At 35.2% G+C, this 27,156-nt stretch overlaps 1 non-coding gene across 1 annotated transcript; it reads left to right on the forward strand.

The window, feature by feature from the left end:
- Positions 1–11,690: 11,690 nt before the first annotated feature.
- LOC117017905 (U6 spliceosomal RNA) lies at positions 11,691–11,798 on the forward strand. The gene has a single exon (XR_004422139.1). It is a non-coding gene; the product is annotated as a U6 spliceosomal RNA (small nuclear RNA).
- Positions 11,799–27,156: the final 15,358 nt, after the last annotated feature.

Raw genomic sequence — 27,156 nt, forward strand, 5'->3', positions numbered from 1 at the left:
CTCTATATATGTCAATTATGTCCATTTCATCTAACGTGTCATTTAGGGCTGCTATTTTGTTATTTATTTTCTGTTTGAATGATCTATCCATAACTGTCAATGATGTATTTAAGTCCCCTAGTATAAATGTGTTTTGGTCAATTTCTCCCTTTAGTTCTGTTCGTAGTTGCTTGGTATATTTCAGTGCTCCCTGATTGGGGGCATAAATACCGATGACTGTTACGTCTTCTTGTTGTATAGTCCGCTTTACCATTATGAAATGTCCATCTTTGTCTCTTGTTAACTTTTTCACCCTGAAGTCTGTTTCATCTGATATCAGTATGACTACACCTGATTTTCTCTGGGTACTGTTTGCTTGGAGTGTCAAATTTCACCCTTTCACTTTGAGTGTATGCTTGTCCTTGTAGCTGAGATGTGTCTCTTGGAGACAGCATATGGTTGGGTTTCGTTTTTTGATCCAATCTGCTACTCTGTGGCTTTTTATTGGTGAGTTCAGTCCATTTACATTTAGGGTTATTATTGATATGTGAGGATTTCCTGTCATTCTATCTTTAGTTTTCTGGTAAGTCTGTGTCTCCACTGTTTCTTTGCCTTTTTGTTGTTTATTATTTCTGTGTGGTGGTATTCGATGATGTTTCCCTCTGTTTCTTCTTTTATTACAGTATATATTTCAGTTCTGGATTTATTTTGAGTGGTTACTTTTAAGTTTATGTAAAAGAAAGTTTGATATTTAGAGTATTCCATTTCTTCAGCACGCTTACTTTCTCCATTCCCATATTCCGGTTCAGGCCTTTACTCTCCCCCTTTTTATGTTTTGGTTGCCACAAATTGTCCCTGTTGATGGTGGTTGAATAGCCTCCTTTAGTATTTCTTGTAGTGCAGTTCATGTATTAGAAAATTCCCTCAGCTTCTGTATGTGTGGAAAAGTCTTTATTCCTCCTTCATATCTAAAGGATCTCTTTGCTGGATATATTATTCTTGGCTCATAATTTCTCTCTTTCAGTAGTTCGAATATTTGGTTCCACTCCCTCCTGGCTTGTAGAGTTTCTGCTGAAAAATCTGGTGATAATCTAATGGGCTTTCCTTTGTAGGTTACCGTCTTCTTTTCCCTGGCTGCCTTGAGGATTCTTTCTTTGTCGTTGATTTTAGACAGCTTCAATACAATGTGACTTGGAGAAGGCCTTTTGGGATTGAGGTAATTAGGTGTTCTATTTGCTTCTTGTATTCGAGGATCCAGTTCTGTCCACAAGTTTGGGAAGTTCTCATCGACAATTTGTTTGAATATATTCTCTATTCCCTTCTGTCTTTCTTCTCCTTCTGGTATGCCCATTATTCTTATATTGCTCTTTCTGATGGAGTCAGAAAGTTCTTGTAGAGTTCTTTCATTTCTTTTAAGTCTCAAGTATCTTTTTTCTTCCATCCATGTCATTTCCAGGTTTCTATCTTCAATGTCACTGATTCTTTCCTCCATCTGATCAAGTCCACTACCTAAGCTGGCTATTTCATTCTTAATTTCTTCTATTGAGTTCTTAATCTCCAGAAATTCTATTTGGTTCTTTTTTAAAATTTCAATCTCTTTCTTAAAATGTTTATATTGTTCTTTGATTGTGTTTCTGCATTCATTGAACTGCCTTTCTGTGTTTTCTTGCATCTCATTGAGTTTTTTCAGAACTGCAACCTTGAATTCTCTGTCATTTAAGTCACATACTTCCATATCTTTAAGTTGCTTTTCTGGGGGCTCTTCACTTTCTTTCTGAGCTGTTTTGTTGCTTTGATTATTCATGGCAATTACTGATTTATTATGTCTCTTCCTAGACATCTACAGGAGTGGGTTCTGCAACAGGTTGATAGGAATAGGTCTTTCTTTTGTTTTCCAGTACTTGTTGGTAGAATGTTTTATTTTCTCTCCTTCTGCAGCCTTTTTTTCTCTCTCACACGGTACGGCTATGTTTTTTCTGTACTATTCCAGCTTCTCACACAATGGGGGGATTCCCTGGGAGACGTGCTTCTCCTCTGTTAATAGTTCGCCTGGGTCACAGGGCGCAGTGTCCGTGTGGGTATGCGGAGAGCTTCTGAAGTTCCAATGCTCTTCCTGCATCAGATTCAGAGCCCATATGTTTCAGCACTTCTGTTTACTCCTGCAGGGATCCGCCCAGATAGGTGGGCCAGGGACCTGATGAGTTGTGAGAGGTGGCCCAGAGCAATGGCTGGTGACCACCACCACAGCCCATCCTGCTTCCACAGCTCCCTCCCCTTTGCCGGAACTAGTTGGGCTGCAAATCTGTGTCTGAGGTCCGCAGTTCTCAGAACAGCAAATATTCTGTTCTTTTCATCTGACACTGCTATCATTCAGCTTTTCTAGCACCGGGCAGGTGGGGGCGGGGTGAGCTCTGGAAGGGTAGGGAGGGGGCGGCTGGTCTCAGTGCCTAAGGCTTCCATTCTCTGCTCAGCAGTGAGGGCTTAAACCACCATTTTCAGCCTTTTTACCTCTGTCTTTTCTCCGAGGTCTCTGCCGTGAGCCTTGGGTTAAGCCATGTTATATGCTGTCCCCTCAGCCCTGTGGGCAATAAACGGAGCCCTAGCAGTCAGAATTCTTCCCTCTCCCACAGCTTTGGTAGTTCTGGGTTGCAGCAAGCTCAGAGCACTGAGGTAGGTCTGCTTCCTGTGCCCGCGCTGCCCCGTCACCGCACTTCTCCCTTCCGTCTTTCCCCGCTTGCGCGATTCACTCACCTTTAGGTGATTTCAGTAGTGGGCCTCTTTGTCTTGCCTGTCTGCTGTGCAGGGAGTCCTTTGTGGAGTTATAGTTATTCGATTAATTGTAAATTCCAGGGGAGATTTACAGAGGCTTACCTCATGCTGCCATTATGATGACGTCTCTACAACATACTTTTAAAGAAGGACTGGGTCAAAGAAGAAATTAGTGGAGAGATCAAAAGATACATAGAAACAAATGACAATGAAAATACATTTTTGGGATGCAGCGAAAGCAATTTTAAGAGGGAAATTTATGTGATTAAAGGCCCATCTCAAGAAACAAGAAAAATCCCAAACAAATTGCCTCATGTTACACCTTAAGAACTAGAAAAAGAAGAACAAATGAAACCCATGGTCAGCAGAAGAAAGGAGATAATAAAATCAGAGCAGAACTAAATGAAATAGAGAATAAAAATACAACAGAAAAAAATTAATGTCACAAAAAACTGGTTCTTTGAAAAGATTAACAAAATTGAGAAACCATTGGCTAGACTGACTAAGATAAAAAGAGAAAAGACACTAATACACAAATTCAGAAATAAAAAGGGGAAATTACCACGGATGCCCCAGAAATACAAAGGATCATCCAAGAATACTGTGAAGGACTATATGCCACCAAATTCAATAACCTAGAAGAAATGGACAACTTCTTACAAACATATAGCCTTCCTAGGCTGAACCATGAAGAACTGGAAAATCTAAACAGACCGATCACCAGTAACGAAATTGAATTAGTCATCCAAAACCTTCCCAAAAGCTAAAGTCCGGGACCAGATGGCTTCACTAGTGAATTCTACCAAACCTTGAAAGAGGATCTAATACCAATCCTGCTCAAACTCTTCCAAAATATTGAAGAAGAGACAGTACTCCCTAACTCATTTTATGAGGCCAACATTACCCTGCAACCAAAATATGGTAAGGACAACACAAAAAAAGAAAACTACAGACCAATATCTCTGATGAATACAGATGCAAAAGTCCTAAACAAAATTCTAGCTAATTGAATGCAGCAATACACTGAAAAGATTATTCATCACAACCAAGTGGGGTTTATCCCCGGAGCACAAGGATGGTTCAACATCCACAAATCCATCAATGTGATACATCACATAAACAAAATAAAGGACAAAAATCAGATGGTTATATAAATTGATGCAGAAAAAGCATTTGACAAGATACTACATCCATTTATGATTAAAACACTTAATAAAATAGGTATAGAAGGAAAATACCTTAATATAATAAAGGCCATATATGACAAACCCTCAGCTAATCTCATAATTAACCGTGAAAAACTGAAGCCCCTTTCCCTACGTTCAGGAACACGACAGGGCTGTCCCCTATCACCTCTGCTTTTCAACATAGTGTTGGAAGTCTTCGCCAGTGCAATCAGGCAAGACAAAGAAATAAAAGGCATCCAAATTGGGAAGGAAGAAGTTAAATTGTCACTCTTTGCAGATGACAGGATGCTATATATAGAAATACCTAAAGACTCCTCCTAAAAGCTATTAGAAACAATCAATGAATACAGTAAAGTTGCCGGCTACAAAATCAACGTATAAATTCCATTGCATTCCTCTATACTAACAATGAAATCTCAGAAAAATTAATAAAAGACGTAATTCTTTTTGCAATTGCAGGAAAAAGAATAAAATACCTAGGAATAAACTTAACCAAGCATGTGAAAGACCTATATGCTGAAAAGTATAAGACATTTTTGAAAGAAATTGAAGAAGATCCAAATAAATGGAAAGACATTCCATGCTCATGTATTGGAAGAATCAACATAGTTAAAATGGCCATATTACCCAAAGCAATATACAGATTTAATGCAATCTCCATCAAAATCCCCATGGCATTTTTTAAAGAAATAGAACACAAAATCATCAGATTTGTTTGGAACCAAAAAAGGACCCTGAATAGCCAAAGCAATCTTAAGAAACTAGAACAATGCTGGAGGTGTCACACTCCCTGACTTTAGCTTGTACTACAAGGCTACAATAATCAAAACTGCGTGGTATTGGCAGAAAATCAGACACATAGACCAATGGAAAAGAATTGAGAACCCAGAATAAAACCACATAAATATGGACAGATAATTTTTGACAAGGAAGCAAGAAACATACAATGGAGAAAAGACAGCCTCTTCAATAAATGGTACTGGCAGAATTGGAAAGCCATGTGCAAAAGAATGAAACTGGACTGCTATCTGTCACCATGTACCAAAATTAATTCAAAACGGATCAAAGACTTAAGCATAAGACCTGAAACAATAAACTGCATAGAAGAAAACATAGGTACTAAAATTATGGACCTTGGGTTCAAAGAGCATTTTATGAATTTTACTCCAAAGGCAATGGAAGTAAAAGCTAAAACAAATGAATGGGACTATATGAAACTTAAAAGCTTCTACACAGCAAAAGAAACCATCGACAAAATAAAGAGGCAACCAACTGAATGGGAGAAGATTTTTGCAAACAGTGCCTCCGATAAGGGGCTAATATCCAAAATATATAAGGAACTCATGAAACTCAACAACAAAAAAACAAACAACCCAATTGAAAAATGGGCAGAGGATCTGAAGAGACATTTCACCAAAGAGGACATACAAATGGCAAATAGACATATGAAAAAATGCTCAACATCACTAATCATCAGAGAAATGCAAATAAAAACCATAATGAGATATCACCTCACCCCAGTCAGAATGGCTATCATCAACATGACAAATAGTAACAAGTGTTGGAAAGGCTGTGGAGAGAAAGGAACCCTCATACACTGTTGGTGGGAATGCAGACTGGTGCAGCTGTTATGGAAGGCAGTGTGGAGGTTCCTCAAAAAATTACGAATAGAATTACCGTATGACCCAGCAATCCCTCTCCTGGGTATCTACCCCAAAAATCTGAAAACATTTATCCATAAAGACACGTGTGCTCCAATGTTCATTGCAGCTTTGTTTACGGTGACCAAGACATGGAAACAACCAAAATGTCCTTTGATAGATGAATGGATAAAGAAGTTGTGGTATATATACACAATGGAATACTATTCGGCGGTAAGAAAAGATGATATAGGAACATTTGTGACAACATGGATGGATCTTGAGTGTATAATGCTAAGCGAAATAAGTCAGACAGAAAAAGCAGAGAACCATATGATTTCACTGATATGTGGTATATAAACCAAAAACAACAAAAGAACAAGACAAACAAATGAGAAACAAAAACTCATAGACACAGACAATAGTTTAGTGGTTACCAGAAGGTAAGGGGGATGGGGGGTGGGAGATGAGGGTAAGGGGGATCAAATATATGGTGATGGAAGGAGAAGTGACTCTGGGTGGTGAACACACAGTGTGATTTATAGATGATTTAATACAGAATTGTACACCTGAAATCTATGTAACTTTACTAACAATTGTCACCCCAATAAACTTTAATTAAAAAAAAAAGAAATAATTTTCCATGTTGAAATTTAACAATACTTATGAGGTTCAATTACAATAAGTCTATTTTAATTACTACAAATCAGCACTTACGCATGACATTTGCAATAAGTCACCCACTGACCTATTTTCTTCTCTATCAACACATCCGTGAATTACAAAGATAAGTAGTTCAATATATATATATACATATGTATATGTGTGTGTGTGTATATATATATATATATTTAAAGTAGCTCACCTTGTAGTTTCAGGATGGTGGGAATACTTTTTTTAAAAAATTTTTCTTTTTTTTGGGAACAGCGAGTTTTTTCCAGGGCCCATCAGCTCCAAGTCAAGTTGTTGTACCTCAATGTAGTTGTGGAGAGTGCAGCTCAGCTCCAAGTCCAGTCACCGTTTCCAATCTTAGTTGCAGGGCGTGCAGCCCACCATCCCACGTGGGAATTGAACTGGCAACATTGTTGTTAAGAGCTAGTGCTCTAACCAACTGAGCCATCTGGCCTTCCCCAGGGAATACTTTCAACTAAGGTCTGCACAAAATCTAGCTAGTATCATTCTATAAGTTAGTGTATTTTCTTGTCTCCAATGCATTAAAAAATGAGTATATATTTAAATTTAAATCAACTATGAAGGTACCCAGTACCCCCAAACGTGGCGAGTCACAATTTTGGAACCCCTGAACTGTTTGTTTCATCCCGTTCTAACATTCTGCCCGATTGACTATAACATGGTGGCTGGATATGTGAGTCATTCTCTGGAAGTAGGCTGTCTCCCTGTTTCTGAGGGTTAGCCTGCCAAGAAGGCAACCAAAGCTTTAGTAACCTCTGGGCGAAATTTCCTATTTTCTTTTGCATACAGAAGTCCGTGGCAGATGTTTCCTTGTTTTATAAACTGTCTGTCAGTCCCTCCTGCAGTAGGATGATGATTGAGGTGGCTGTGGAGTAAGTGAATTTATTCTGTGGAGGGAAGGTGGAAAGCATAGCCTCTTGGTATTTCATGTCCATCTTTGTGCCGGCTACCTGGAAAAACAGCAATAAGAATGTCTCCACAGACTTCATGAAATTCAAAAGACTGAGTGAAACTGCTGCATTTTGTTTGCAAAGTAAGGTTTTCCACTTTTTATCTTACTTGAACCCTATTTGACACGAGTTTGACACAATGCCCATGTCCTCCTTCCTGAAGCATTCTTGGCATCTGTAACACTACAACCTCTCTCTGTTCCTTTTATTCCTCTGGCTCTCGGAATTCTTTGCTGATTCCTCTGCTTTTCTCTAACCTTGAAATATTAAAATTCCTTTAAGCTCTGTCAGAATCCTCTTCTTGTCTCACTCTGCATACTCTCTCCCTAGATGATGTCATCCATTTCCATGGTTTTAAATATCATATATGTCAACAATGCTAAGTTATATATCCAAGGCCACCATCTTGTTCTGAGCATCCAAGGAAACTGAGGCTGTTAAAGGAACATGAGGTCACAAAAATAAGGCAGCATCTGAGTTACATAGGATTAAAAAAGGAGATGCACACTATGATACTTATTCGAAAGGAATAAATTAATGGAATAGAGCAAGCAAAATTTAAAATAAGTATAGAAAGTGTTTCCAAAGAAATAAAGATATTAGAATATGAAGCAGAATGAGCAGTTATTAAGAAAAATTAGAGTGACATCGGTGATTGTCTCTCTGGAAGAGTTGGAGAGGAGGCTGAAGAATCGCCTTCAATGTGGAGAGGACCTATGTGAAGCCCCAAGAAAGTAGAGCAATCTCATTTAATAAGATCACCGTGAAAACAAAGGCCACAGAGAGTATGAAAAGCAGACCAAAACTGGGGAAGGCCCTGCACACTATAAGTGGGCTGATAGTCACGTAGTCAAAATCTCTTCTCTCCCTGCCACTGCCTCCTTTCCTGAATAAGATGGGTTAGAGTGAGTCTTCTGAAGTTTGCACTCTGATGGGCAAGTGACGATAAGAGAAGCAGCGATAAGCAGAGGAAAGAGGACGAGAAAGACAGGGCAAGAGTGAGTATCCTACCTGGAAAGTATGTATGGTGATTATAAAAATAATACTTGAAGTTGACAGAATATTTTCCTGAATGAGACTGAGATTTTAATAAGTGGATGAGATTATAAAAATCATTAGATTGGACTAAAATTTAAATAGGAATAGAATGGAGAGAAAATGAGATGTGTGCTCTAGGCAGATTGAATGTTCAAGATCAAGGAATTTTGAGAATAAAACATATTTCATGTTATACCTAACTGAATTGTGAACATTGAATTCACCAAGCAATTATTTATTGACCACCAGGTATGTATAAACTATTACCTAGGTATTAGAGATAGAACAGTATATAATTTTCATAAAAAATATCTAACCTCATGGAACTTACTTTTGAGTGATAATCAAACCAGTTATGTATGTTTCATTCTGCGGAGTGCCCAAGCCAGACAGCCTGTGTCTCAAACTGTAGAGCAGTTACTGTACAGAGCTCCTTGCAAGGTTGGAAATGTCTATACCTGTGCTGTCCAGTAGCCACATGTGGCTAGTATGACTGAGGAACTCAAATTTAAATTTTATTTCATTTTAACTCATTTAAATTTAAATAGCCACTTGTGTCTCTATTGGCTGTAGTATTGGACAGAGAAGCTCTAGGGTTTTAGTGAAACTGTACAATCAACTTTTATTTAAAGCCCTCTTGGTACTTAGGACTCAGAAGCCAGTTGATATGACGATTCCATGGACACTTGAAAAATAAAGCATGCCCTCCTTTTTCAGAATAAAAAGTTCAAAGAAGGAAGATATGGGAACAGGGGAAAGATCTTGTGCATCCATTCCTTTTCCCAAGAAAGCATAATCTTTTCCAGAAGTGTCCTGCATATACGTCATTAGCCATCAATGTGTCCATCATATGGACACTGTAAGCTTTCAGGGAGGATGCAGAAGCAAACATTTAACCTGACATAGTGACATCCCCCCAAAAATCAAAGTTCAGCAAAGAAGAAGGGGGAAATAGATAATGAACAAGTGACTGGCGCTATCTAACATGGTAGGGATCCAACTTATTTTTCTTTATATAGTGAACCAGTTTCCCAGAAGAGAAAAAGCAATTACTAATTTTACACAACAATCTTTAAATCACAACTCTTCTGGTATGTGGGGTTGAAATCAAACAAATGCTAGCAATAGACCTATGCCATCCTCAGAATCACTTTTTTATTACAATGAATAGTGCTAAAAGGGTTGAGCTCATTTCAGAAGCTGGATGCTTTCTACCCTAATAGGAGTATTGTCTCAGGAGTCTCCTCAGCTACGCATGCGAATAGATTTCTGTAAAATCCTAACATCAAGTTGACATACATGCCTCAACATGGTTGAACCCTGTGGAAATTATTCAGGTGAAGAGTAGGGCAGAGGAAATGGCACTAAACAAATGTGGGAAATAGTAAAGAAATAAAAATTCAGTATAAGTATAATAACCTATAGATAGGTTGGCTAGAGAGGTAGGAAGGGACCATGGCATGCGTACTTGTAGGTTAACGGTAAGGATCAAAGATGTTATTTTAAGTGCAATAAGAAGCTGTTCACGTACTTAATTCAAACAGAGTGCATACTTAGTTTACAAACTTCACTAGTGCAGTCATCCATGGGAAAAACAATTTAAATGTGTTCAAATATTTTTGTAAAGTTGAATAAGTAATTTGTCAGTTTCAATGTATTCAATGAATTACTTTGCTGGGTACATCGAGTACTTCATACATCTAAGGAGGAAAATGCAGCTGTGTATATCCAAAGGTGCTTTCAGTAGACTTCCCTCTCTCTTCCAACTGTACAGACATGCAGAGTTCTCTGGCAAGTAAGTGTCCCTTTCATGGGTTCTAGTTTCTCTTTTGTACTCTTATGCCATTATAGATGAGCTTCATTATCTGTGTACTACCCAAATAATTGGACCTATCATGTCTGTTAAAGAAACCACTGGACATCCAGACTCTCGGAATTGATTACTTTTGATTTACTTTTAAAAGAAAATGTTTGACTCCTTATATTGGTAATAAGATGGAGAGGGCAAGAGTGGATGGGAAGATAAGCCCAGTCGTCTAGGTAAGACACCATGGGTGCTCGGGTTAGATTGGTGCTAATGGATACAAAGAGCTATGGAGGGCTTGAGACATATTCTGGAGGTAAAATAGAATTAATAATGAATTCAGTTTAGGGTGGCATAGAGAGGTAATAATCAAGTATAATTTCCATAGTCGTTGGTAAAATAGTACGGGCAGAGTACTGATTATATACTAATAATATCTATTGCATGAATGAGAAAAAGCAGGGTGCAATAGTCACAACATGTACAATGCTTTACAGTTTTAAAATATTTAAACCTCACATCTTATGATTTTGGTAGAGCAGAGTTTATTATTTTACCTTCTTTACTGATGTGGAAACTGAGGCTCACTCTCTCATAGGAGACTGGTCAGAGACAAAGATGTGATGCGGGCAAGAGAGAGGACATAGCCAAAGAGGTCAAATTAATCTGAAAGGAGGGGAGGTTAGAAGAAGGTGAGAAAAGTGTGGGCACAGTGGACGGAAGCTAGTGTCATTGGGGTGCGAGGGAAATATGGAGGTGGCACCATGAGCTTTGAGCAGTGTGGCTGTGGCTGATGAATTGGATCTCCTTTTGATGTGCTTTAAGAGATGTAAGGAAAATACTTTGTTTTTGGTGGGGGAATTACTTTTGACTGTTGGGGTATTTCTGTTTCTTTGCAGTTCCAGGCAGAGATTAAATTAATTAAGATTCTAACTTTAATGTTGTTCAGCTAATATAGTTACCTTGAAAATGGATATGACATGTAACTTGAATAAAGGCTGATTTGGAAAGCCAAGTATGGTTTGGGGGCAGTGAGAAAATGGATTTGACTAGTTTTATGTTGGCCTTTGTGAAAGGCAAGGTTGGATAGGTCCATTGAATATGGATTGTGGAAGTCCTGAAAAAAAATGTGAATTGAAATTGTTACTAGCCAGATTTATTATAAACTATCTCTCCCACTAAAAGAAATTTCAGAAAACATAGAAAATGATTAAGATGATTAAAAAATTCATAGTTTATCGTTAAAAAACTTTCAATATTTTAGGCTATTTCTTTTAACCTTGTGTATGGGTGCATGTATATATGTGTGTAAAAACTTCATAATATGATTCATATTTTAAATGATATGATACATAACATTTTATAACCTATTTAAAGTGCTCTATGAACACTTTGGATATTAAATAATCTTCACAAAATAATTTTTGATGATAGTTCATTATATGGGTGTACTATGAATTATTTAAGTATTTCATTTTAGACTTTAGCTATTCTCTCATTCCCCTAATGGATCTTATTATTTGCTATTCTTTTTGCCATTATAAATTCAGTGTCATTAACTTCATATACTAAATCTGTAACTGATAAACTTTCCAAAATTAGAATTACTGATCAAAAGTAGTGAACAGTTGTGTTCGCTTCAGCAGCTCATATACTAAAATTGGAATAATATAAGAGAAGATTAGCATGGCCCCTGTACAAGGATGACATGCTAATTCGTGAAGTGTTCCATATTTTTGGTTGTTAACTATACGTAGACTTATTGCAGTGATCGTTTCATAACATATACAATTGTATATCTGAAACTAGTATAATGTTGTATGTCAATTGTACCTCAATTAAAAAATGTAATGGACACTTTAGAACTCTTCGTAAATATTGCCAAATGGCTTTCCAGGTTTGAATCCCTTTATACACCTGTTTACAAATGACTGGATTTCCTGTTTCACTGCCTCCTCCCCAATACTGGGAATTAACTTTTAAAACATGAAAAATAATATCTTGTGGTTTTAATTTACATGTTTTTGGTTACTAGTGAGTTTTGACAATTTTCATGTGTTTATTAGCTATTTTTCTCTTGCAAATTAAATTTGTGTGTTCAGTTTATCTTTCTATTCTGTCTTCATCATTTAAGACAGCTTGGACCCAACACAGAGAGATAACTAAATAAATATTTTTGCAATTGACTGAAAATCCATATGGGCTTCCACCCAGGAACCAATAATGCATACAGTTTGTGGCTCCTCCTCTATTAATCTTCCCCAATGTAATTTCTGGTATGAAATGTAGTATTAAGAGAAAATGTGATTTTTTTTCCTACTCCCTATAGTTCTAAGAGACATTCTCTCAATTGAAACTTTTCATTTTCACTGTTCTTCATACATCATTAGTAGGAACTCTTGGATTATGGGAGGGCAATGCATAGACTGCATATTTACTGAACTCTTAACTTCGTGTCTAAATGAATGTACCAGCCATGCAGCTATAAATGAAAGTCTTAAAAACAATAATTTGCATAATTAGCTGACAGGAAGGCCTACGCTATTATTTAAGTTCATATATAACATTACATCCTCAAATGTTAATTTATGCTCTGTTCTTTTCAGAGTGATTGAGCTGTTTGGTAGTTTTATTTATGACTCATGCTTAGATCTGTTTTGCAGTGTTGATAATTTTGAGATAATGGGAATTTATAGTTAGCTCTGACAAGAGGCCATAAAACAAATGACTGGATGTTTTCTCTATTGCTACAGGCTCAATTTGTAACATAAACTACTTAATAATTGTTATTAATGAACCTGCTGTGGTTGGTATATAGACACAGCTGGAAATCACATCTGTTATCAGACAGTCTGGATTGAGTAAAGCACAAACACTGTAGGGAACTAATAGCTACAAAAGGAAATGACATCACAAAGCCATAGGAAGTGCACATAGATGTTAGTTGCACTGAGACAGAAGAGATTTAGGATAAATTTTAAGAGAAATGATAGAGAATTTGATTCTTAAAATTTTTCTTCCATATTGATCCCAAATGTTTTCAGTTGTGAGCCAGAGTTCCAGGGTCAACCCATATATTAAATATTAGTAAAGCCCATATATATTTAGATAAAAACAAATAAAAACAGTCCAGGTTCAGCCTAGCAACTTACCTTTCCAGGCTTATCTTCTGCTACTCCTCTTGAAATACTCCGTTATTCCATTCAAATTGGGTTATTAGCCTTTGTTTTTACAGATTCATGCTTCCCTGCTTGTGTGCTTTTTCTCATGCTGTTATCTCCTTTTACCTCCCTCAAACTATTTCAAAAGAGAAAGAATTTTCCCTCCCTCACTCCCTCTCTCCTTCCTTCCTTTTCCTTTCTTTTTTTTCATTTGTCCCCATCCTCAAGTTTCATTCTCCTCATTCACCACTGGCAAACATTTTAATATATTTCATATGTATTATTTGATTTTATGAAGTGTTACAAAATAAGTTTTGTTCTATGGGCCTTTTTTAATTTATGGAAATCATAGAAATTATAGATATCATTTTACTTCTTTTACTTAGCACTGAAGTGCCAACCATGGCGCTCTGTGAACATCTAGTTCATTCTTTTTAAATGTTTCATAAAACTCCATGTGTATCCACCAAACCTGATCTGTTCACTCTCCCAGTAAGTGATGAACACTCAGATTGCTCTGAAACCCTATCACAACAACCAAGGTGATGATGGGCATTTTCGTTTTTCACTTATAGATATATCGGAGAATTTCTTTGGGCTACACACCTAAGAATGTAATTGCTGGGTCATAAAATGTTTTTTTTTTTTTTTTATAGACGTGAGGCCCAGTAGCGCATCGTGGGAGGGTGTTTTTTTGGTTTTTTTTTTTTTTTGATTTCATTTTTTTAATTAAATTTTATTGGGGTGACAGTTGTTAGTAAAGTTACATAGATTTGGAAGAGGTGTGGTAGATGAGGGTAAAGGGGATCAAATATATGGTGATGGAAGAAGAACTGACTCTGGGTGGTGAGCACACAATGGGATTTATAGATGATGTAATACAGAATTGTACACCTGAAATCTATGTAAAATGTGTGTAAACTTGATTTGACTAAATGCTGACAGATAGCTCTTGAGAATGTTTCATCATTCTTCTCCCACCAGGAGTGTATGTGGGTTCCTATAATTCCTGTATTCTACCTATAGATGGTATTGTTTAGTTTTCCAGTTTAGCTAAACTAACATGGATGAGATGATATTTCATTATTGTTTTCATTTGCTTCTGTGATTACTACTGTGTTTGAACATCTCTTGCTTTTATTTCTAGCTCTTGGGATCTGTTCTATTTTAATTGCCTATCAGATTTTTGTCTAATTTTTCTCTTGGGTTGTCTCTTGTGGACTTAAATAAATTCCCTGTATATTTGTTCGTTGTCAGTTTTAGATATTTCAAACAGTTTCTTACAGTTCATCATTACTCTGTTAACTCTATCCATACTCTTCTCTATGAAACAAAAATACTTAATTTTGATGTAATTGTAGTCAACAAATTTTTGCCTGAGGATTTGTGCTTTTCAAGTATTTTAAAAAGAATTCTCCCCTATCTCTAAATCACAAATATAAATTCTGATATTTTCTTCTATTGATTTTCTATTTTATCTTTCATTAATCTATTTGGGTTCTACTTTCATATGTGATGTTATTTAAGGATCCAATTGTATTTTCTTCCTAACACCGTATACAAAACAACCTATCCTTTCATCTTTGATGTGTGGTGCTACATTTAGCATATATTAAATTCTCACCTATACATGGTCTTTCTATGAGTTCATTGTTTTGTTCCAATGACCTATTTGTCTGTCTGTTCTTACCTTATATCAATACCTACTTATTTTATTGCTATGTGTTTAGGACAGGCAGTCTACCATGAGCCCTGAGCATCTCTGAACGTTCCTGATGAGTGTGCCAAACTGCAAGGCGTATTTGTCCCTTAAACTGAGCACTTTCTATAGCGAGTCACCTAGGCAACCAAGTAGGTCAAGCAACCACAGTAGCATGGATTACTTCTCACTCTCTGGTGGGAAGAGAGGAGGGAGGGAGGGAGGGAGGCAGGGAGGGAAGGAGGGGGAGAGAGAGAGAGTCTTGCTTGCTGCTTCCTACAGAAGGTGCCATAACCATCTGGGTGGGGCTGTTTGGAACATTGTTGTGCACCACTTTTATTGCTCCCACTGCTAAACGTATAATTACTATTGATGTTTTATATGCTGGTGCTGTGAACCCTCATGAAATTCAAGGGGGATAGTTCCAACTGGAAAGAATCACTTTTAGAGAAACGACAGCGGTACAACACACCATAAACTAGGCTTCCAGTTCCTTTCAGTGCTGTACAATAGAAACAACAGCTCCCTCCCGTCTGCCGGAACTAGTTGGGCTGCGAATCTGTGTCACGGTCCACAGTTCTCAGAACAGCAAATATTCTGTTCTTTTGATCTGACACTGCTACTGTTCCACTTCTAGCACCGGGCAGGTGGGGGCGGGGCGAGCTCTGGGAGGGTAGGGAGGGGGCGGCTAGTCTCGGTGCCTAAGGCTTCTGTTCTCTGCTCGGCAGTGAGGGCTTAAAGCACTGTTTTCAGCCTTCTTCCCTCAGTCTTCGCTCCGAGGTCTCTGCTGTGAGCGTTGGGTTCAGCCGTGTTATATTTTTTATCATACATTTACCTCTATTTATGTCATAAGATCTATAATGCATTGCCACTGCTTTTTTCAGCTTTACTGAGGTATAACTGGCCAAAAGTTATGATATTTAAAGAGTAGAATATAATGATTTGATATACACATACATTGTGAAAGGATGCCTACCATCAAGTTAGTTAACATATCCATCACCTCATATTTTTACTTTTTTGGGGGTGAGAATACATAAGTTCTACTCTCTTAGCAAATTTCAATTTACAATACAATATTATCAATTATACTAACCCTATTGTACAATAGCTCCTCAGACCTTATTTACCTCATAACTGAAAGTTTGTACCCTTTTACCATCCTGTCCCTATTTCCTCCACCCACCAGCTCCTGACAACCACCATTCTATTCTTTCTATTAGTTCAACATTTTTTTTAACATTCCACACGTAAGTTATACTATGCAGTATTTGTATTTCTTTGTCTGCCTTTTTTCACTAAGCATATGCCATCCAGGTTCATCCATGTTGTCACAAATGGCAATGTTTCTTTCTTTTTTAAGGCTGAATATTTCGGGGTGTGTGTGTATGTGTGTGCGTGAGAGAGAGAGAGAGAGAGAGAGAGAGAGAGAGAGAGAGAGAGAGAGAGAAAGAGAAAGATTTTCTTTATTCACTTGCTAATGACACTTAGGTGGTTTCTATACCTTGACTATTGTGTATACTGCTGCAATGAACATGGGAGTACAGATATATCTTTGAGATAATGATTTTGTTTCCTTTGGCTATGTATCCAAAAGTGGGATTGCTGGATCAGGTGGTAGTTCTTTTTAATTTCTTGAGGAAGCTCCATACTGTTTTCCACAGTGGCTGTACCAGTTTACATTCTTACCAATGGTATGTAACAGTTCGCTATTCTCCACATCCTCACCAGCATTTGTTATCTCTTGTCTTTTGTATCATAGCCATCCTAACTGGTGTTAGGTAACATCTTGTTATGGTTTTAATTTGCATGTCCCTGATGATTAGTGATGCTGACTACTTTTTCCTGTAGTTGTGGTCATTTGTATGTCTTCTTTGAAAAAAATATCTATTGAGGTAGTTTGCCCATTGTTATTTTATTTTTGTTGTTGTTGTTTTGTTTTTTGGTATTGAGTTGTATGAGTTCCTTGTATATTTTAGATATTAACCCCTTATCAGATATGAGGTTGGCAAATATTTTCTCCAATTCCATATGTTTTCTTTCCATTTTGTCAATGGTTTCCTTTGCTGTGGAGAATCTCTTTAGTTTGATGTTGTCCCACTTGTTTATTTTTGCTTTTGTTTCTTTGTTTTTGGTTTGAAATAAAAAAAAATCATCGTTGAGACCAATGTCAAGGAGCTTTCCATCTGTGTTTTCTTCTAGGAGTTTTACAGTTTCAGTTCTTGTGTTCAAATCATTAATTTATTCTGAGTAATTTTTGTGAGTGGTTTTAGGTAGGGGTCCAGTTTCTTTCTTTCTTTTTTTTTTTGCATATAGTTATCCTGTTTTATCAACATTATTTATTAAAGAGACTTCCTTTTCCCCATTGTATATTTTTGGCTCCTTTGCCATAAATTAATTGACCATATATGCATGAGTTGATTTCTGGGCTTTCTATTCTGTTTCATTGGTCTATGTGTCTGTTTTATGCCAGTACCATACTGTTTTGATTGCTATACCTTTGTAATATAGTTTAAAATCAGCAAGTGTGATGACTCTGATTTTGATCTTCCTTCTCAAGATTGCTTTGGCTGTTTGGGGTCTTTTTCAGTTCCATAAATATTTTAGGATTATTTATTGTATTTCTGTGAAAAAATGTCATTGGAATTTTGACATGGATTGCACTGAATCTGTAGACATTTTGGGTAGTATGGAGATTCAAACAATATTAATTCTCCTAATCCATTAACAGAATATCTTTCCATTTGTTTGTGTCTTCTTCTTCAATGTCTTTCATCAATGTCTTACACTTTTCAGGATACAGATCTTTCATCTCTTTGGTTAAATTTATTTCTAAATAATTTGTTGTTTTTGATGCCATTGTAAATGAGATTGTTTTAAAAATTTTCCTTTCCAATAGTTAGTTGTTAGTATTGAAATGAAACTGATTTTGTACGTTGATTTTGTATCTTGCAACTTTACCGAATTTGTTTGTTAGTTCTAATAGTTTTTTGGTGGAGTCTTTAAGATTTTCTGTACATAATAACATGTAATTGACAAACAAACACAATTTTACTTCTTTCTGACTTAGGTGACTTTTATTTCTTTTTCTTTTCTTTTTTTTTCTTATTTTTTTTTTTTTTGCCTAATTCCTCTGACTAGGACTTCCACTACCCAAAGCCTTACAATGGCATAGAAGATGATATCTCCTACTATCGTCCCCCTGACTAATTTTTTGGTGGTTTCCTTACTGGTCCTGAAACATGATGGCATATTCCTGCATTGAGACTTGTATTCTCTTTGTCTTTGGGTTACAATGCTCTTTCATAAATGTTCACATGGCTCACTCTCAGAATTCCATCCACGCTTTGAATTAAAATCTCTCCTTTATAGAAGCCTTTAAAATTACAATTCCTGCCACTCCTGCCTCTCTATATTTTCATTTCTTCTTTAAATTTTCTCCTTTGCATTTCCTTCCTTCTACTGTGCTATGTAATTGACTTATTTGTTTTACTTATTTTCTGTCTTCCTTCCCTGGGATAATCTTCAAAGGGGAATAAATATTTGTCAATAAATATATTTTCTGTGTGATTGACTAGAATCACATAAAATGATTTTCTCTTCTTGATGATTAATATAGAAAAAATTATGAGCTACATCTTGCAGGTTTCAGCTGGTACATTTAAAATTTATGTGTCATTTGCCTAGCAGTAGGGTGACTAAGTTCTTTTAAACCTACGCTAAGTTAACTTTTAAACCCACGGTATAACACTAAACAAAATCCTAAATTGTATATGATCTCTACTGCTGAATGTCTTTGTGTTGTACAAGTGAGTTCTGGACCAAAGTGTCTGTGTGTGTTGCTTTACAATGAATAGATGAGGAAAAACATTACGCAGGAACATCACTGGGGTGGGTGAAAGTGCAGGCCTCTGACTTTAAGTTGTTTTTTTTTTTTTAACATGCAAAAAAAAGGTTTTAAAATCTAGTTAGATTAATAATACATGATTATTATAATAAATTCCATTAATCATGAATTATTAAGAAAAAGTAAAGGTCATACTGAAACATTAACCATTAATATTTTGGTGACTAATCTTACATGTTATTTCCTTTTATAATATATACTGTACATTAATTCAAATAAATGGAATCATAATAATGTCTTTATTGTGGATACATTTTTAAATTCTCTTCTTTTCTCTCCTACATTTTCTGTCTTCCCCCATCCTGCTCACACTCCTTGAGAATAACAACATGGGATGCACCTTGTATGCATAGCCTTCTCCATATTTATATAGTCATGTACAAATATAATAATGTGCCCAGTTTTGGTTTTCTTCGTATTGTCCTTCTTAGACTTCTTTGGTCATCTTGGATTTATAAATTAATGCTTTAAAAATTATATAGGATAGTTCTGACCGTTATTTCTTCAAATCTGTTTTTATTCTTTTACTGCTTCTTTTTTTGGTCTGTCTCCAATTATATACATGTTAAACCATAAAATGTTTTCCCACAAGTAACTGAAACATTTTATTCTTAAATCTATTTTCCTCACTGTTCTTCACGTTCAAAAAATTTTATATTTCTGTCCTGAAGTTCAGTGATACTTTGTTTTGCAATTTTCAGCATAGGGGTAAGTCAAGCCACTCTTTTGTTGTTATTTTTCCAGATATTGTACTTTTCAGTTCTAGAATTTCCATTTGGTTCTCCTTTGTGGTTTCCATTTTGCTAGTTCTCAATCTGTTCATTCACTATGTTAATCATTTTCTTTAAATTCTTGATCAACAGCAGCTTTAAAGTCCTTGTTATTTACTTTCAACACTGGATCATTTTGGGGTCTATTTCTATTTACTACTTTTTCTCTTAACATTGGGTCCTGTTATTTTCCCATATCTAATAAATTTTTCATTATATTTTGGTTGTTGTGAATATAATGTTGCAGACTCTGGATTCTTTAGAGTTCCTCTGAAGAGTGATTATTATTCTAGTAAGCAGTTAATTAGTTAATTACCTTGAAATTTTGAAGGCTTGGTTTTATACTTTGTTAGGGAAGTTCTGTTTTGTATTTGCTCTCAGTTCTATGGTGACACTCTTAGATGTAGCCTTTACTCCTAAATTTGATACTTTGGGGATTTCAATGGAAGCTGAGAATGTTTCTAAGTACTTCTAATGTAGTGTGATTCAAGCTTCAAATTCTATTTTCATAGCAGGGGGCAGTAGCTGAATTGTCTCCTCAGTTTGCCTATCAGCTGTTGCTTTCTGCTCCTCTCACTGAAGCCTTGTCCATGCATGTGTAATTCATTGGTCAGCCAAGGATTTGAGAGAGTTTATACACAGATTTTGGGGCTTGTCCATGTTTGGTTCTCTCCATTCCTGGATTTTCCTTTTTAATTTCCAGTTACTCTGGAAGGCTTGAACTTTGTTACCTGATTGTTCAAGGTAAGGAAACTGTGGTTTTCTTCTTGAGCTGTAGATGCTACATATCATGTGCTCTTAGTGCCCTTAAATTAAAAGCCATATGTGATGGTTAGTTTAATGTGTCAACTTGGCTAGGCTATAATTCTCATTTTATCAATCAAACACTAATCTAACTGTTATGATGTAGGTATTTTGTAAATGTGGTTAAGAGCTAGAATCAGTTGACCTTAAGTAAAGGAGATTATCCTCTATAATATAGGTAGGACTCATTCAATCGGTTGAAAATCCTTAAGAACAAAATTGAGGTTTCCCTGACGCAGATAAAATTCTGCCTCAAGATTGTAACATCAGCTCCTGCCTGAGAGTTTCTATTCTTCCAGCCTACTCTACAGATTTCAGATTTGCCAGACCCCACAATGGTGTGAGTAAAAGGAAATACCATATTTTGTCACATATAATGTGTTCCATGTGTAATGTGCTCCACATTTTTGGCCCAAACTTTCAGGGAAATGGAATCAGTACTACCCATATATAATGCGCATCCTTACTTTTCCCTCACAAATTTGGGCAAAAGAGTGCACATGATACATGAAAAAATATGGTATATGTTTCTGTTTCTCTCTCTCTTTCTCTCCCCCCCCCCCACACACACCGGGTGCCAAAAAAATGTATACACATTTAAGAAAGGAAAAAAAACTATTAAAATTGTAATAATATATGGCGATAACAAAAGATGAATACAAATCATGTTTCCAATGACAAGCGGTGCTCAAAGCCATCAGCATTCGGACACTTCTGATTATGGCAAACTACTGCTTGAGCAACGTTGACCAAAGTGTCCACTTGTATACATTTTTTTGTCTCTCTCTCTCTCTATATATATATCCACACACATTTGTATTTATATATTTATACAAGGATATGTATATATATCCTATGTGTTCTATTTCTTAGGAGAACCCTGACTAATATACCATATAAACTTAAGTCTCTCCCAGTGCACTTTCCTTTTTTCAAAAATTTAATCCTCTCAATTTCTGCCTGGTTTCGCCACTCACTTTCTATGACTTTAAATAGTTTTTACACATTTCCTTAGTATATCATTATTAGCTGCATGATGGTTAACCTGATACAAGTTATTCTGCCACTTGACAATTCTGAATTTTTCCAGTAATATTTGGCTAACGTTGCATTCCTGATATAAATCTAATTACTCTAGTATTATAATATTACTTAATTTGGTTCACTAATATTTGCCTTAGGATTTTTACATTGAGATTTGTAATTAAAATTTGCTATAATTTATATTCCTTGCAGGTTTTAGAATAAAGAATATGCCAATTGACTAAAATAAGTTGGTGTGTTTTTCCTTTTTTGAAATAGTGTGGAAATGTTTGTCTATAACTATTTTGTTTTTCTTTTTATTAAATATTAGGTAGAATTTGACTAAATGTACTTGACCTGGTGTTTTCATAATGGAAAAATTAACTACTGTTCAGTATTTTTAAAAAACTATTACAGTTTATGGGACAATTGATATTTTCTACTTCTTCTTTAATCAGTGTTAATAATCTATTTTTTTTCCCCTCAGAATTGGTGTCTTTTGTTTATGGCTTATAATTTAGTGGTATGAAGTTTTTCATAATACTCAATCATTTTAATATCTGCTATATGTCTAGTTATACATAGCTAGAGATACTTAATATTTTATACATTTTATTAGTTGTTGCTGGTGGTAGTAGTGGTGGTTTTGGTGTTTTCTCTATCTTGTTATAAATTTGTTTTTTCCGAGATATCTTTTTTGGCTTTGCTGATCTTCATTATCTTTTTATTAATAATTAAATTGAGATATAATTGACATATAACACTGTGTAAGTTTAAGGTGTACAGTATGTTGGTTTAATGCATTTTTTAATATGGCAGTATGACTACTACAGTAGCATTAGCTGTATTTGTACCTTTATTGTGTCACATACTTATCATTTCTTTTTTGTGTTAAGAACAGTTAAGATTTAGTCTCTTAGCAACTTTGTTTATAATACAGTGTTCAGTATAATCACTATATTGTTCATTATATCTCCAGAACTTATTTATCTACTAAGTGTAAGCTTGTACCCTTAAACAACATCTCCCCAATTCCCCCACTTCCAGACCCTGGTAAACACAATTCTACTCTCCATTTTTACAAGTTTAGTTTTTTTCGATTTCACATATAAGTGATATTATATGTTATTTTTCTGTCTAACTTACCTCCTTTAGCACAATGTCCAAGTCCATCCATGCTGTCACAAATGGCAGGATTTCCTTTTTCCTCATGGCTGAATAATATTCCATTATATAAATATATGTATATATCCATTCATTCATTGAAAGACACTTAGGTTGTTTCCATATCTTGGCCATTGCAAATAATGCTGCAGTAAGCATGGGTGTGCAGCTATCCCTTTGGGATACTGATTTCAATTCTTTAAGATATATACTCAGAAGTGAGATTGCTGGATCATACGATAGTTCAATTTTTAATTGAGGAAATGCCATATTGTTTTGCATAATGGCTGTACCAATTCTTCATTATCTTTTGTTTTCTATTTCATTAATGGTTGCTCTTAAGTTGTTTTGCCCTTACTTCAACTTGCTTCATATTTATTTTGATGTTGTTTTTAAAACTTATTAGTGCTTATTTCATTTTTCAGCCTTTGTTCTTTTCTAATGTGAAGATTTAATGTCAGAAATTTATTCTAAGTAGCATTTTAGCTCTATCTCACAAGTTTTGATATGCACTATTTTTGTTATCCTTCAGTCTTAAGTATTTTCAGATTTCCATTATAATCTCCTCTGATCTTTGAGTTATTTAGAAATGTTTTATTTTATAATTTTAAAAATTAGTATTAAAAATTGTTTTTTACTTATTGGTTTCTGCTAAATGATTTTTAGTCAAAGAAGAATATATTTTACATGTTACCAGTTCCTTGAATGTTTTTGAGACATGCTTTAGTAATAGTGTGTTGTAAATTTTCATAAATTCCCGTGTGAATTTGAATAAAACATGCTTCTTCAAGTTATTGTTAGATTTTAGAGGGCAGCCAACAATAATAAACCTATCTTCTCCACAAGAGTTCTGGTAGCAATCCAAAAGTAAAACGAAGAGTTGACAGATGGAGTCTAAAGTATCACTTTTATTACTGATCAAGCTGATGTGAGGGAGTATGGCTTATATCCATGGAAAAATAAGCATTTTAACACTAAACCTCAGATTTAGGCATAATTACCCATCTGGACATAGGGAGTGCTGGTCTCAGGTGGCCCTATCTGATAATGGGTGGTGGCTGTTATAGTCAAATTATGGCATAGAGTAACAAAGCAGTCTATGTGGTCCCTGTTGTGAACTTGGTTTTAAGAGAAAGAGAAGAGGGAGAGTCTAGTATCTCTTTGCCATATTTTTCCTTCTTCACTGAACAGTCAGATTAATCTCTTGCAGAAGAGTGTATTATAATTGGAGAGAAGTTAAAAGGTTTACTACAGTGGAATCTCCACCACATAAAATGACATACCAGGAGTCTTTTCCTCTTAACATTTTTCTCTATAGGTCCATCATATTAAACTTGTTCATTGCCTTGTTCAAATCTTTCAAATCTTTTTTTTCATGGTAGCTCAACCAAACATGTAAAAGATTAGCTAGTATTTAGTATTAATATATATTAGCTAGTATTTTTAGTTTGTATGTGTAGGACATCAGATTGTTAAAAGTTTACTTTTCATTTTATAGAGTTTTGCATTTTACTTTATTAAATCTCTGACTTCTACCCTGAAATAGTTTTTGTTGTATTCTCCTCATTTAAAAGGACTATTAAGTTCCTTTTAGTTTTAGTTTTAGTTTTATTTAATAACAAAATCATTTATTGTTATACATTTTCTTCTGAGTATGGTTTTTACCTGGCCTCATATTTTGGTATTTCTGTTTTACTTTTCTTTGGTCTTAAGCATTTTTTAAAGGGGAAATAATGTTAAAATGAATGTCCAGGGTAGTCTCTAAGAAACAATTGTTTAAGTGACAATACGTAGTTGGAAAGTTATTTGTGAAGAGAAATCTCATTCTTTTAATCTAGGTGATAGTAGGGGGAATTTTTGGTGGAGTGTAGGCTGGTTTTATCAATGTGAGTTACTGAATTTTGTTTTATTTTGTTTTTCCTCACAGTTGACTTGACTGCATTCTGTTGGATCCCTTGTTAAGTCAATTTCCAGATCCCTATTTCCTATATAATAACATAATTCTTTCTGCCCCTCACAACACTCTACCCCTTTCCCACTTCATTCTCCAAGCACAGTACTACCAAAGAAGACAATGCTTATATAGTGAGGAAGGTTGGTACCTAAGGATGTAATTTTGTTGGAAGTAACTCACTTTTCCTACATTATTCTATCAACTAGGAATGATTTGTCCATTCAGCAAGCAAAGAGAAAGGAGAGGTGGCTCAATCCCTTTTTGATCCCAGGAGAAAAGGATTGTCATTTGGGGGAGGATGTAAGGGTGAAGAGACAATGGGACTTCTGTAACAAGTCTTGGTATAAAGTGAATTCTCCATTCCTGGTCTCTTCTCATGACTTGTGACAACATATGGCTCCTGAGTAAGGGGGTAACTAGTTTCAGTGAGTCAAGCTAAAATGATGACATATTTTGTCCTCTTGGTCTTCCAGATTAGGCCAAACACCCTTAGCAGGAAAACAAAACTTTGCCTATTATTTAATGTAGATTTTAAGGGCACAGAAAACTGGCACCTCACAAACACCCAACAAATACTGAGTAATTGATTTTACATCTGACCTGAGATACCTGCAACTTTACATAACAATTTTATTATTGTTATACTAAGTTTCATAAACATTTTAAAATAAGTTAGCACTTTTTTTTCTGATTATTTCCGTTATATAAAACTAAAGACCCAGTCTATCCTATTAAAAAAAAAAGAAAACAACAACAACAACAAAAACATAAAAAGACTCTGGAAGGTGGAGGGAAGAATGCTGACTTGGGCCTCAAGGAAGGACATGGTGGTAAATTTCTGGATTTCCTTTTTGCCTCCTATATCCCAGAATTGTTGGTGAAGAAACCAGCAACACAGAAATGCCAACAAGCACAGAGATTTTAAAAAGCCCCCACAAAAGCTTGAGTTTTCTAGCTGAAAGATCAGGAAAGGGAAGCCTAGCAATATCTATAACTTTTAGATAATAACTCTTTTACTGCAGCCAAATACAACAGAAGAAATTGTGGCCCACCTACATCCCTACTAGAAAAGACAAAGTGAGAAGCCTAAACTTCCACCTTTGCAAGACTCAATCATGCAAATACCAATGAAAGAAAAACAGGAATGGATATATTAATATCAGATATAGTAGACATTATAGCACAGAAAATGATCAGAGTCAAAGAGGACATTATATAGTGACAAAAGAGTCAATACTGAATATATATGTACCAGACAATAGAGCTTCAAAATATGTGAAGTGAAAACTGTTACAACTAAAAGGAGAAATAGATAAATCCACAGTATAGTTGGAGACTTTAAACCCTCTCTCAACAATTAATGGAACAGCTAGACAGAAAATGAGTAAAGATATAGAAAAACTTAAATCACTATCAACAAACAGGATCAAATTAACATTTATAAAACACTCTACATAACAACAGCAGATACATGTTTTTTTTCAAGTGTCCATGGAAAACAGACCAAGATAGACAATATCTTGGACCATAAAACAAAGTTAAAAATATTGAAATCATACAGAGTGAGTTCTATAACTACAGGGGATAAAAAAAATAAAAAACAGAAATAAGAAAATGTCCAATCACTTGGAAATTTAACAGCATACATTTGACAAATCTATGGGTAAAAGAGAAAGCCTCAAGAGAAATCAAAACAGTCATTAAATAAATATTAAAATACAATATATCAAAATTTGTGGAACACAACTAAAACATTGCTGAGAGGGAAAGTTATGGCATTAACTTCATATGTTAGAAAAGAATACAAGTATCAAATCAATACTATAAGTTCCCACCCCAAGAACCTAGAAAAAGAAGAAAATAAACCCAAAGTAAGTGGAAAGTAATAATAAAACTAAGAGGTAAGGAATTGAAAACAGATAAACAACAGAGAACACCAATGAAACAAAGAGCTCTTTCTTTGAAAAGATTTTAAAAATCACCAAACTTCTAGCAAGACTGACAAAAAAAAAAAAAAAAAAAAAAAAAAAGAGAAGACAAACGATCAATATCAAGAATGAAACAGGGATATTATTACAGACCCTGCAGATATCAAAAGAGTAATAAGAGATTGATACAAACAACTGTACACACTTAAATGTGAAAACTTCATTTAAATGGAAAATTTCCTAGAAAGACACAAACTACCACAACTCACCCAATATGAAATAAGTAATTTGAGTATCCTTATAATTGTTAGGGAAATTGAGCTCATAATTTTAAAACTTCCTCCAAAGTAATCTCCAGGCCCAGATTATTTTACTGTATAATTTTACAAAAACTTTAAGGAAAAATGAATCTCAATCAACATATTCTCTTAGAAAATAAAAGGGGAGGGAAAACTTACCAATTCATTTTATGAATCTAATATTGCTCTGATGCAAAACCAGACAAATACAGACCAATGTGTGTCATAAACATTGAAGCAAAAATTCTTAGTAAAATATTTACAAATGAAATTTAGAAATATATAAAAATTATTATATACCATGACCAAGTGGGGTTCATTTGGAAATACAACCTGGTTCAATATTTACAATCAATCAACATAACCCACCATATTAGCAAGTTTAAG

This window comes from Rhinolophus ferrumequinum, chromosome 25 (assembly GCF_004115265.2).
Source record: "Rhinolophus ferrumequinum isolate MPI-CBG mRhiFer1 chromosome 25, mRhiFer1_v1.p, whole genome shotgun sequence".
NCBI lineage: Eukaryota > Metazoa > Chordata > Mammalia > Chiroptera > Rhinolophidae > Rhinolophus > Rhinolophus ferrumequinum.